This window comes from Haliotis cracherodii, unplaced genomic scaffold, assembly GCF_022045235.1.
Source record: "Haliotis cracherodii isolate W230 unplaced genomic scaffold, xgHalCrac1.p SCAF_5, whole genome shotgun sequence".
NCBI lineage: Eukaryota > Metazoa > Mollusca > Gastropoda > Lepetellida > Haliotidae > Haliotis > Haliotis cracherodii.
The window spans coordinates 64710765-64721797 of NW_027266308.1; the positions used below are offsets into that span (position 1 = coordinate 64710765).

The following is an 11033-nucleotide window of genomic DNA, read 5'->3' on the forward strand; positions in this document are numbered from 1 at the left end:
AAATGGGGTTTAACGTCGCGTCCAAGATTATTGCATTTAAAAAGTGACCTGCATGCACGTGTGTGTATGTGTGGCTGCTTGTACTAGTCCAGACAAATGCCCTTTTAATAGGGCTTGGCCACTGAGATACCATGCCGCAGTTAACATGAATACCCCACTCCGAGTCAACCAGTCCTTGTGTCAGCCCTTTAATGCCGAGCGCCAGGCAGGGTAACAAGTACCATCTTTTAACATGACGCGTCTAAAACAAATCTCGCTAAATAAAATATTACTGTAGAAAATATGATTAATAGTAGAATCACATATCCTGATTTCAAGCAATATTATATATTTAACAAATTGAAACTCATTGACTGGACAAATAGAATATAGGAAATACTCGAGCATTAATTTCAAATGTCTATTAACTGATGTAGATGCGGCTTACAGAATAGTGTCATTCCCGTAACAGCATAGTTTACATAGGGAAAGCAAAACATTGCTTAACGCTTTAAAGGAGTGAATACTCCTTTGAGAATCCAATTGTTCGTGAAACATGAGGGAAGAGTATTGCTCTGAGCATCTAAAAACGTATAAATTGGGATTTTTAAAAGTTTCTGCAATGAAATCTCTTCACATTGATTAAACATGGTGTTAGACTATCTTTCGCCCATAGATCATATGCTTCTACTACGTTCTGGACTTGGCAGAAATGTATTATCTTTTAATTCCCCCTTTTAATACTTAGTCGACTGTGGGAAAGTTTTAGAAGTTTTATCTGCCAATAATTGTAAACTGAAGCGCGCGCTCGTGTTTTATCTTGGAGGAGGGGGGAGGGGGGAGGGGGGAGGGGCAAGAGGGGGTGAGACAGTCGTCTAATGCGCCGCAATTCGCTGTGCTGATTTGCATCTCTGTCCACACCAACCCATGGTCGTGGGTTCGAATCCCGGTTCGCCCCAATTATGTTTCTAGGTTTGTCAGCATGATATCCCTACTCGTGGGTTTCACCGATATGGTTGTTAACTTCTAAGACCTGCATCGCTTCGGGCTTTGCCCCCACATCAAGCTGACACGCTGTGATATAACTGGAATACCCAACTCTCTGACATATATTCTCTTGGCGAATTTGTTGCATTGTTATTTGTCTGCGGCTACAGCGAATGTGTACTTCATATATTCTTATGGCGGCGGAACCACCTGGATGACGCACGCACGCACACAATCAAATGCACACACACACACGCGCGCGCACACACACGCGCGCATGCACGCACACACACACCACTATACATTCTATATTCTGTGATATCAGCCGCAGTAACCGACCCACGAAAATAAAGTAGATCCCTATTTTAGCCAAGTCACTGTATCACCATTTACTGCGTTATTTCAAGTATGTTTTGAAATCTTAATAAAGTGTGTTTTCGTCGTATATAGTAGGTTATTTTTTGCACCGAGTATGTGTTTCATAATATTCATAGCCATATCAATCCAGTTTGTATACGATTATGTCGCTCAGATATAAGGCAGTATTTTGTTCGCTCACGGTTTAAAGCTGCAAAACAAAACAAATCGTCACGCAGTATTTTTATCAGTGTACGATTTAAAGTGGCAAAATATGATGCTCTTCTACGTAAAAAATCGCGGGCAACTATTAACACTGTATGCTTATCTTTCAAACCAGTCTTATATTTGCAACAAATGTTACATTCTCAGCAATGAGATATTATTCCACATCAGTGCGAAATTGCAGTTTAGAGGTAGACTCCATCCGTACAGACCCTGAAACAAATATAGCCCGTGCAAGTCTATAACAGTTGGCAAGTCTAGATCACTGCAATTTCGTTTACTGAAAATGAAGTCTCTCGGCTAATTTTTATTTCATTTCATTAAGACAATTTAACAACTGTTTTTCCTGCTCATTTCAGAGTCTGGATGTAGGTCTGAGGTAGACCCAGTGCCGCGCGATCGCAATTCTAAATGTGCGTCAGAAAATTAACACGGTCGCCAGGGGCTTCGGCTGTCTTCGCATATTAACCCCTGCATTGTAGCTTAAACCGCGCCTGCTTCCACTGCAGGATTAACTCACGCCTGCATCTACACAGTGTCCAAGTGTCTGGCAACAGGATGTAGATGTGATGGATGTAACTATTTATATTCCAGGATATCATCTAAAATGTGGTGTTGCGATAAATATAAAGGTTTCATTGTTGGCTCATATAGGCCACGTCCTGCTTTATGATAGTATCAGATACAGAGGAATGGGATGCAGAGCATGGTCACAGAAAGCGGGGATGACGTGACTTGTTTGTTTGTTGTTAACGCCGGACTCCGCAATGTTCAAGCTATTTGACGGCGGTCTGTGTATAATGGAGTCTGCACTGTAACTGTTTTTATGAACACCCTAAACACGTTTAGATCCTAAACACAAACCTATAATATTGACATGTTTTGGTCTTAACATGTTTAGGATTGTGTTTAGCAGCTCAAAAGGATTAAAAAATAGTGGGTAATAAAGAAATTATTACACTCACACGTGTGTCATACTGATTTTATGAAACTCGTGTGAGAATTCATGCTCTCACTCGGGAAATACAAGAATTCTGACACTCGTTTCGTGAAACCAGTATGACACGCATGCTCGTATAATAATCTCTTCGTGTTCAAATCACAAATATAGCGAATATCTATTTCAACTTGGCGTGTAATACTCTTAATACGGATCACACCACTATTACTACCTTCTATATCGCAATAACCTACATCATTGTACTGGGAATGACCGTTGAACTGTTTCGAAACAAGTACTTAAATACCGTAGCCATGTTTTACATCCAACCTTACAGAATACAGTAGAGACCATTGACAATGAGGCCTTTTACACTGCTAGCAACATTATCTACACAGTAAACTCACCCGTAGTCGGTGTGGATGTAGCCTCTGTTTGTTGACACTGTCACTGTGGGATATGGCGTCTTGATGACTCTGTTTGTTGGTATCAAGTTTACTCCTGATAGTATCAATCGCTATCACTTCTCGATGACATGGTGTTTGACGGTTTGTTTTGGTGACGCTGCATATTCAATAATTACTACGCTTCTATAAATAGCTCTACTGATAGCGGCTGTTTGATGCGCTGTGTGGCTGGGCGCTCGCAACACTTAATTACCTTTCAGCATTCAAACAAATTGTCGGGAAGCAAATAGATTTGTTCGCGCATCACTAGGCAGCCGTGACGTCACATGCACCATGTTCTGGTGTTACCTGTGAGCATTCAGGTAAGGTATGGATCAAAGAGATCCGACACGGCAGACACAATGTGTTGAATAATGAAAGGCGCGACTCCGGTGCTTTCAAGGGCAACACGTGTTTCATCATGGCCGACTGAGATCGGCGTTGGTGGGGGCTGAACCGACATTGATGCAGTTGGACTATATACGTATGGATAAGATTTATGGATGAACAACTTCTTTTTTACAATTAGTAGCGACGTTTCGGTGTAGGTTCTAACACGTTATCAAGCAAGTGAACATTGCCCGAAAGTTGTCTGTAAAATTTCGATATGCCATGTAAACTGCCGAGCAAAAGAATATATACTGGGTAAGATGAACCAAGCAAGAAATGGTTATTCGATGGTGATGTATTGTTTACGGAACAGTTTGCAGTGTTTCGGCGACTTCTTTCTGACTAGACCCCCTTTATAAATGTTTGTAATATGTTGGTCAATCCACGGACTTATATACGGTTATATAGGTCCGTGGTCAATCGAATCTTTTTTCATGTGTATATTTTGTTTTGTCCGGCAGTTTCGTAATGCTCACACGCTGAGTTTATTTGACCTCTAACTACTTTTACAGTGTAACCCCGTTCATCCGGACTTTGGCGTTCTCATTGAAATCGTCCGGGTTAACGAACGTTCTGGTTAACGAATCCCGGCACATCGCGTCATGTCACTGTTTACATATGGAAGTATACCCACAAGTAATCGACCGAAGGACGGTGTTTCCGGGGTAACAGGATCCGGTGAAATGAGTAACATATTTTAGGATGTCTGTGAATGGGAGATTTAGAAATGTCCAGATGAAATTGCGACTTCAGACATGGATATTTTCTCTCTGATTTGAAAGCGAGCAAAGAAATTCAATGAGATTGCAATGGGAGCAAGAATCTACCAGCAGACGACAATAGGAATCCATGATTTGGGCACGGGCGGCCCAGTCGTCTAGGACGCCGCGATTCGCCGTGCAGAGTTTCGTCCCGAATATCTTTCTAGGTTTGTCAGCGCCATACCCGTGCTCGTGGGTTCACCGAAGTGGTAAACGTCTGAGACCTGCATTTACCTCGGGCCTTCCTACTACATCAAGCTGACACGCCGTGATATAACTGGAATACTGTTAAAAACGGCGTAAAACCCAGCCCACTCACTCACCGACCATGAATTGAATATCTTCTTAAAATCATTGACTCTTTTTGGAAAGGAAATTTTACAATTGTCACTTTTATACATAGGTTCATAATACTTACATAATAACTTCAAACTGACACACATGTGAACAGATTCGTGAAGATTCGGGTAGAATAGGCCCCCGGCAACCCATTGTGGCCATAAGAGGCAACTATGCTTGTCATAAGAAGCGGATCGGGTGGTCAGGCTCACTGACGTATACCCAATTGCGTAGATCGATGCTCATGATGTCAATCACTGGATTGTCTGGTCGTGACTCGATTATTTACAGACCGACTTCATAAAGCTGGAATATTCCTGAATTCAACAAACAAACATGTGAACACTACTGTATACTACTGTAATAACAAAACAAGATGACGTCACATAAATTTTGTTGTTAGGCAGTGCTTGGATAAATAAAATCAGTTTTTTCATGTGTTTTCAGCGTTGTCACATTTACCTTTTTCACTTAAACAGTTAAAATAATCAACTATATTTATGTTGACAGAATTAGTTGTCATTAGGTTTTTGATCCGGTGAGGTATTTTGGTTTAGTGAAGAGCTGTCTGGAGTCTACGAAATATGGACATCTTAACAAGTAATGAAATTCTTCTCCCACTGCAGGGTTGTTATACAGATTTCACGATCGATCGGTTTTCTGTGGAATGAGGTGAGGTGAAATGGACGTGTGTGTGTGTGTGTGTGTGTGTGTGTGTGTGTGTGTGTGTGTGTGGCTGCTTGTACTAGAGCGGACTGATGCCGATTTATAGTGCTAGCTCACTGAGATACCATGCCGCAGTTTAACATGAATACCCCACTCAGACACAGTCTAATGACTCCGAGCCGACCAGTCCTTGTTTTAGCCCCTTAATGCCGAGCGCCAGACAGGGTAACAACAAGTACCATCTTTTAACGTCTTTTGGAATGACGCGGCCGGGGATCGAACTCCGGACCTTCCGCTCTACCACTAGACCACGGAGGCGGTCTGTGGGATGATGACCCGGCGCACGGTTTCCATTGGAAGATGGGAACTGCAAGTTCCAAACTTTAAAATTGGCAAATAATTACTGATATGTAACATAAATTGTCTTTCAAAATTAACTGTATCCTAATAATATTGGTATTATTGGCCTTTGGAACTGGCAGTGACATTGTGCCTGCTGCAGAAATTGTTCTTTGAAATTCTACTGATTGAACAATATACAAATTTCAAATTTTAAAAACAAAAGACATTAGCCCAAATTACAGCTCTATTTGAAATCCCGAACACACAAGAACACCCGAGATGAGTCAAATTCTGGTAGTCCTCAAGATAACTTTAACATTAAGCAAACTGAATCGGATTAACACGCACGTGGCAACTAATGCTTGCCCAAAGAGTATATCCTCTTTGAAATGGGCCCTCTGGAGCGATGTAATCGCCTGAGAAATTTGCCTGGGGACATTAAAAACATTGTTTTTAGTTGTTAAGCATAAACATTAAACTGCTGGTGAACATATTTGGAAAGTTTAAAACTAAAACTGTTATAAAAAGTTTGTTGGCAAACGTGTGTATGTTGACAAACCAGTGTTCAATTAACATCGGCGGGAGGAGGTGTGCTGACGCTGTTTGCATCTTATTTATAAATTTGTAGGGATATTAGTGAGTGAGTGGGGTTTTATGCAGCCTTGAACAGAATTTCAGTTATATAACGGCGTGTCACCTTACTGTGGCAGAAAAGCCCAAATGACCATGGTCGTAGATGTCCAGCACGGGTATGGCGCTCACATACTAAGGATAAAAACTTATGCAATCCGGGAATCGAACAAACGGTCATCGGATCCTGTCATGCCCAAGGGACGCAACTCTCTACAGCGAATTAAAGAGCATTGGACCACTGGGCTTCCCATGTCTCGGATATCTAATGAAAGTTCTTCCATGTGAATAGAGTAGAATCGATCTCTCTAAAAGGAAGTGTTTGAGAGTTCCGTAGCGATAGGGGGCGGTCGGGTAGCCTAGTGGTTAACGCGTTCGCTCGTCACGCCGAAGACCCGGGTTCGAATCCCGACATGGGTACAATGTGTGAAGCCCATTTCTGGTGTCCCCCGCCGTGATATTGCTTGAATATTGCTAAAAGCGGCGTAAAACCAAACTCACTCACTCACATCCATAGTGATAGCGGTGATGCTTGTGCTGTGAATGACAGCCATGGTTAAGTCGCTTGAGCTGATGATTCTCGTGTGTATTGGTTTCATTGTATCATGTATTGGACATTCGTAATACGGATCCATATCGAGGTTCAAAGGGGTTTGTGATTTAATATCTTTGAATAAACTGTCAGAATGCCAAGACATATGATATACCGATTTAAGAGGAAACAGGATGAGATATGTAACTGTTGTTGACTACTGAACAGTGCAAAGACAGTGTGTTTGATGTCAGGCATAGCACCAAGACGTGTTCATTTCACCACGATGCGGATTATATATATTTTACGAGTGCTTCTTGTTTCCTCCGCAAAACCAAACCGGGAAAGTATGGATGGGCCAGAGATCTGAGGCAGCACATCCGTAAGCTTCCATAATCCGATGATCGTGGGCCAAGTAGTAAACATGCACGACATACATCAATTTTCTCTTCCTTCCCGCATTAAGCTGGCACGTCGTTGTATGGCTGACATACTTCACAGAGCGGCGTTAAAGCTTTGCGACGCTCCAGAACTGAAAGAGGAATCAAAATGATGCGCACGTAAAATCTCTAACTAGTCCCATTAAGTCAACGATCTTCCACTATACAATTTCAAAATTTTCCAAGCAAGGTCATGGCTTGTTTTGGATCGTTTTCATAATTCAGGTACGTGTAAAGAATTTAACCCGATATATTTAAGAAAGTAATCCGAGGTTTGGAATATTACCTCTGAAGTGTCAAAAACACCAGGACACCATACGAGACATTGCACCAGGAACTGTTTGTTTGTTTGTTGTTTAACGCCGAACTCAGCAGTATTCCAGCTTCATGACGGCGGTCTGTAAATAATCGAGTCTGGACCAGACAATCCAGTGATTGACAGCATGAGCAATGTGGCATCTGGCAGTGTGGGTTCGAATCCCGGACCGGACACAACCCAGAAAGGGACGAGAATCTGTACTTCACTAAGAAAGTGTTATCCCAAATATAACATTTGTTACATCATATTAATAGTTATAATAACTCACATACATGTGTGGTTAATCTCTATGAATTGTCTCGTGTATGTAGTCAGTCATCAAAAGCATATAGCATTTACTAACGTGATTACCTCCCTTTCGCGAACACCTGGTGTCATCACTGATTTCCAATCTCATTAAAATCAGATCTTAGTTTTCGCTACCGCTAAACACAGATCTGAGGACATCCCAATACGGGTTACGTCAGAATGACCTTTCGCGAATTTTGACCGACCAATAAAATGACTGACAAGAAATCGATATTGGCCAATCAGAAGGCAGCTTTCTCGAGCTTTACGACACTAGTTTCAAACTGGCGTCTACGCTTCGAAACATATTTTGACGAATTCTAAGAACTAAGATCTGATTTAAATGAGATTGCAGTGATTTCCAGTGATCTGTTCATATAACTGCACCGTTATTTCGCCTTTACGCCCAATTGAATCTGTTGGGTGGGGTCGGGGTGTCATTTAGTTACACATATATGTGTGTTCAGTTAACTCTTTTCGATCATCTTTAATTACATATGCTCCCAAAGCGCAGCAATTCTATGTGCTGAGTTGCGTCTCTTGGGAACGCCAACAGTTTGTGATTGTGGGTTCGAATCTCGGTTCGCCTCGACCATGTTTCTAGGTTTGTCAGCACCATACCCCTGCTCGTGGGTTTAACCAAAGTGGTATAAACGTCTAAGACCTGCATCACTTCAGACTTTTCCTCCCACATTAAGCTGACACGCCATGATATAACTGGAATATTGTTAAAAGCAGCGTTAAACCCCACCCACTTCCTACTCACTCACTTATTCCAGTTGACCAATAGATTAATGACAACTTACACTTAAGTGCAGTCAAGGAATCTATGGTATAACTTTTCAATGCCCTCTTATTATTTCACTGCACACGGATCCCTGTCATTTTGCCAATTGGGTATAGGAATAGTTGTGTTGTTATTATTGTATAGTTTAGTTGGTATTGAATAGCTCTACTGACCAACTTACTTGAACTCGTCGTCATATCAATAGAAATAAGAAAAGCACATAGGTCTGTTTGTTGGCAGTTTGAGAGGTGTAGGGTTGGTTTTATTCAACCTAGTTTCGATATGTCCTTAGCACCTGTTCAATGCCTTGGTACATATCTATTAAGGGATTCTTTATTTCTTTGCTGCTTAACGCCGTACCATATTTCTTTTTCAGATTTGACAAGGCAAGACAGAGAATTGCAGGTACTCTTATTAGATTATAGGTTTGGTTTTTGTTGTTGAATGGCGCACTCAAATATATTCAGCTACGTGACGGCGGTATGTGAATAATCGAGTGTGGACGTGACAATCCAAAGACTGACATCATGAGCATCGATCTATGCAATTGGGATGCAATGACATGCATCAACCAAATCAGCGAGCCTGATCGCCCGATCCCGTTGGTCGCCTCTTACGACAAGCATAGACGCCTCCTACGGTAAGCATAGTCGCCTCTTACGACAAGGATAGTCGCCTCTTACGGCAAGCATAGTCGCCTCCTACGACAAGCATATTCGCTTCTTACGGCAAGCATCGTCGCCTCTTTCCACAAGCATAGTCGCCTCTTACCACAAGCATAGCCGCCTCCTACGACAAGCATAGCCGCTTCTTACCACAAGCATAGTCGCCTCCTATGACAAGCATAGCCGCTTCTTACGGCAAGCATCGTCGCCTCTTACTACAAGCATAGTCGCCTCTTACCACAAGCATAGTCGCCTCTTACGGCAAGCAAAGTCGCCTCTTATAGCAAGCATGAGAAAGGGGATTCACTCACTTAGTTCAGACACTGCTCCTAAAACCCCACGAGACCTAAGTGTACTGTACTCAACAAACCCTCAGAGTAGATGAAGCAAAGAAAGTGCCCAACACCTGTGACAACAATCTTGACATACACTCCAGCTTAAATCTAATATATTCCGACCCTGCGAGACAAAGTGTTGTCAGCACATTGTATGGATTTCAACGCTACATGAAAGTTATTAGATCATCATGTTGATAATTATTATTATCATCATCGCTATTTTTGTTGGATTAGTATCATCATTAGTATTACCACTCGTTATTATTCTGTGTTTATCATTAATCTCATAATTATTATGTCAACAAGTTTTGAATGTGTCTTTTAATAACTTTATGGGTTGACTGAGGCTCCGGTGGTCCAGTAGGAAAGTCAGGCGCAAATCGCTCTGTAGAGTTACGTTCCTTACCTCTGCCAGGATCCACTAATCACGGTTCAAATCCCAAATTCGCCACGATCTCTGGTTTGACACGCAGTGATATAACTGAAATACTGTTCTTTGGCGTTAACCCCAAATGACTCACTTATTGATGAAGTAGCTTCCATTGTGGCTTCCATTGTGGCTTCGCGATATATTACCATGCACTGTAATGTAGTGAGTGAGTGAGTTTGGTTTAACGCCACTTTTAACAGTATTCCAGTTATATCGCGGCGTGTCAGCTTAATTTGGGAGGAAAGCCCAAAGTGATGCAGGTCTCAGACATTTACCACTTCGGTGAAAACCCACGAGCATGGGTATGATACTGACAAACCTAGAAACATAATCGGAGCGAACCGGGATTCGAACCCATAATCATAGGTTTCTGGCGTGCCCAAAGGACGCAACTCAGCACAGCGAATCGCGGCGCCTTAGACGACTGGGCCACCTGCAATACATGTTTCAATGTCCCCCTGTTAATATTGTATGATAGCCAATCACCCTATAGGACTGCTTGTGTCAGGCGATAGCGTTGATATTTATTATGTAAACGATAATGAGTGTGCCATGTGGGGATATTGAACCAGTTTGTTAACCGAACTTTATGAACGAAGTCTTGTGATGTATGTTCAACACACTGGTATTAATCCTGCATTAATACATGAATGTTTATACCTTTAAAATAGAAAGTGGTATGTCACATTATGAAGACAACACAGGATTGACTGACAAGGATGCTGGACATATTCCCCAAATCTTCTTTTTTTTTTTGTAAACACGTGGCGTATTTCAATGAAATAAGATGGGGGATGAGGTGGAGATGTCCGAGTTTTCATGCACTAATGAAACTAGTGACCCTCCCTTAACGCTTGTCCTATTTCTGGATGACCCCCCACCTCAACTACCCATGTCCTTGTTCAATTATACATGACCCTCCCTGAAATGACAAAATGCAAACACACTTCATATTTTATAATAAATTTCCATCTTATTCATGACCCTCCATAGAGACTGCGATGTTTTTGTGTCTCTCGCCTCATTTGAGTAGATTGGACTGTTCCATTACGCACGTACAGGTGTTGTCTCAGCTGATACCTGTATAATAAATGCGGTACAACCAATTTCAAAGCCGTTTTTTTTGCCTGCAATATCAAATTTCACGATGTATATGATTCTAGCAGTTAATT

At 41.8% G+C, this 11033-nt stretch overlaps 1 protein-coding gene across 1 annotated transcript in view; it reads right to left on the minus strand.

Annotated features, from left to right (window-relative positions):
- Nucleotides 1–3061, minus strand: part of LOC139444182 (DNA ligase 1-like) — a 61658-nt gene extending 58597 nt beyond the window's left edge. The window contains exon 1 of the mRNA XM_071225081.1: nucleotides 2896–3061. The gene's annotated coding sequence lies outside the window, so the exon portion shown is untranslated. The remainder of the gene's footprint in view (nucleotides 1–2895) is intronic.
- Between the last annotated feature and the right edge of the window lie 7972 nt (nucleotides 3062–11033).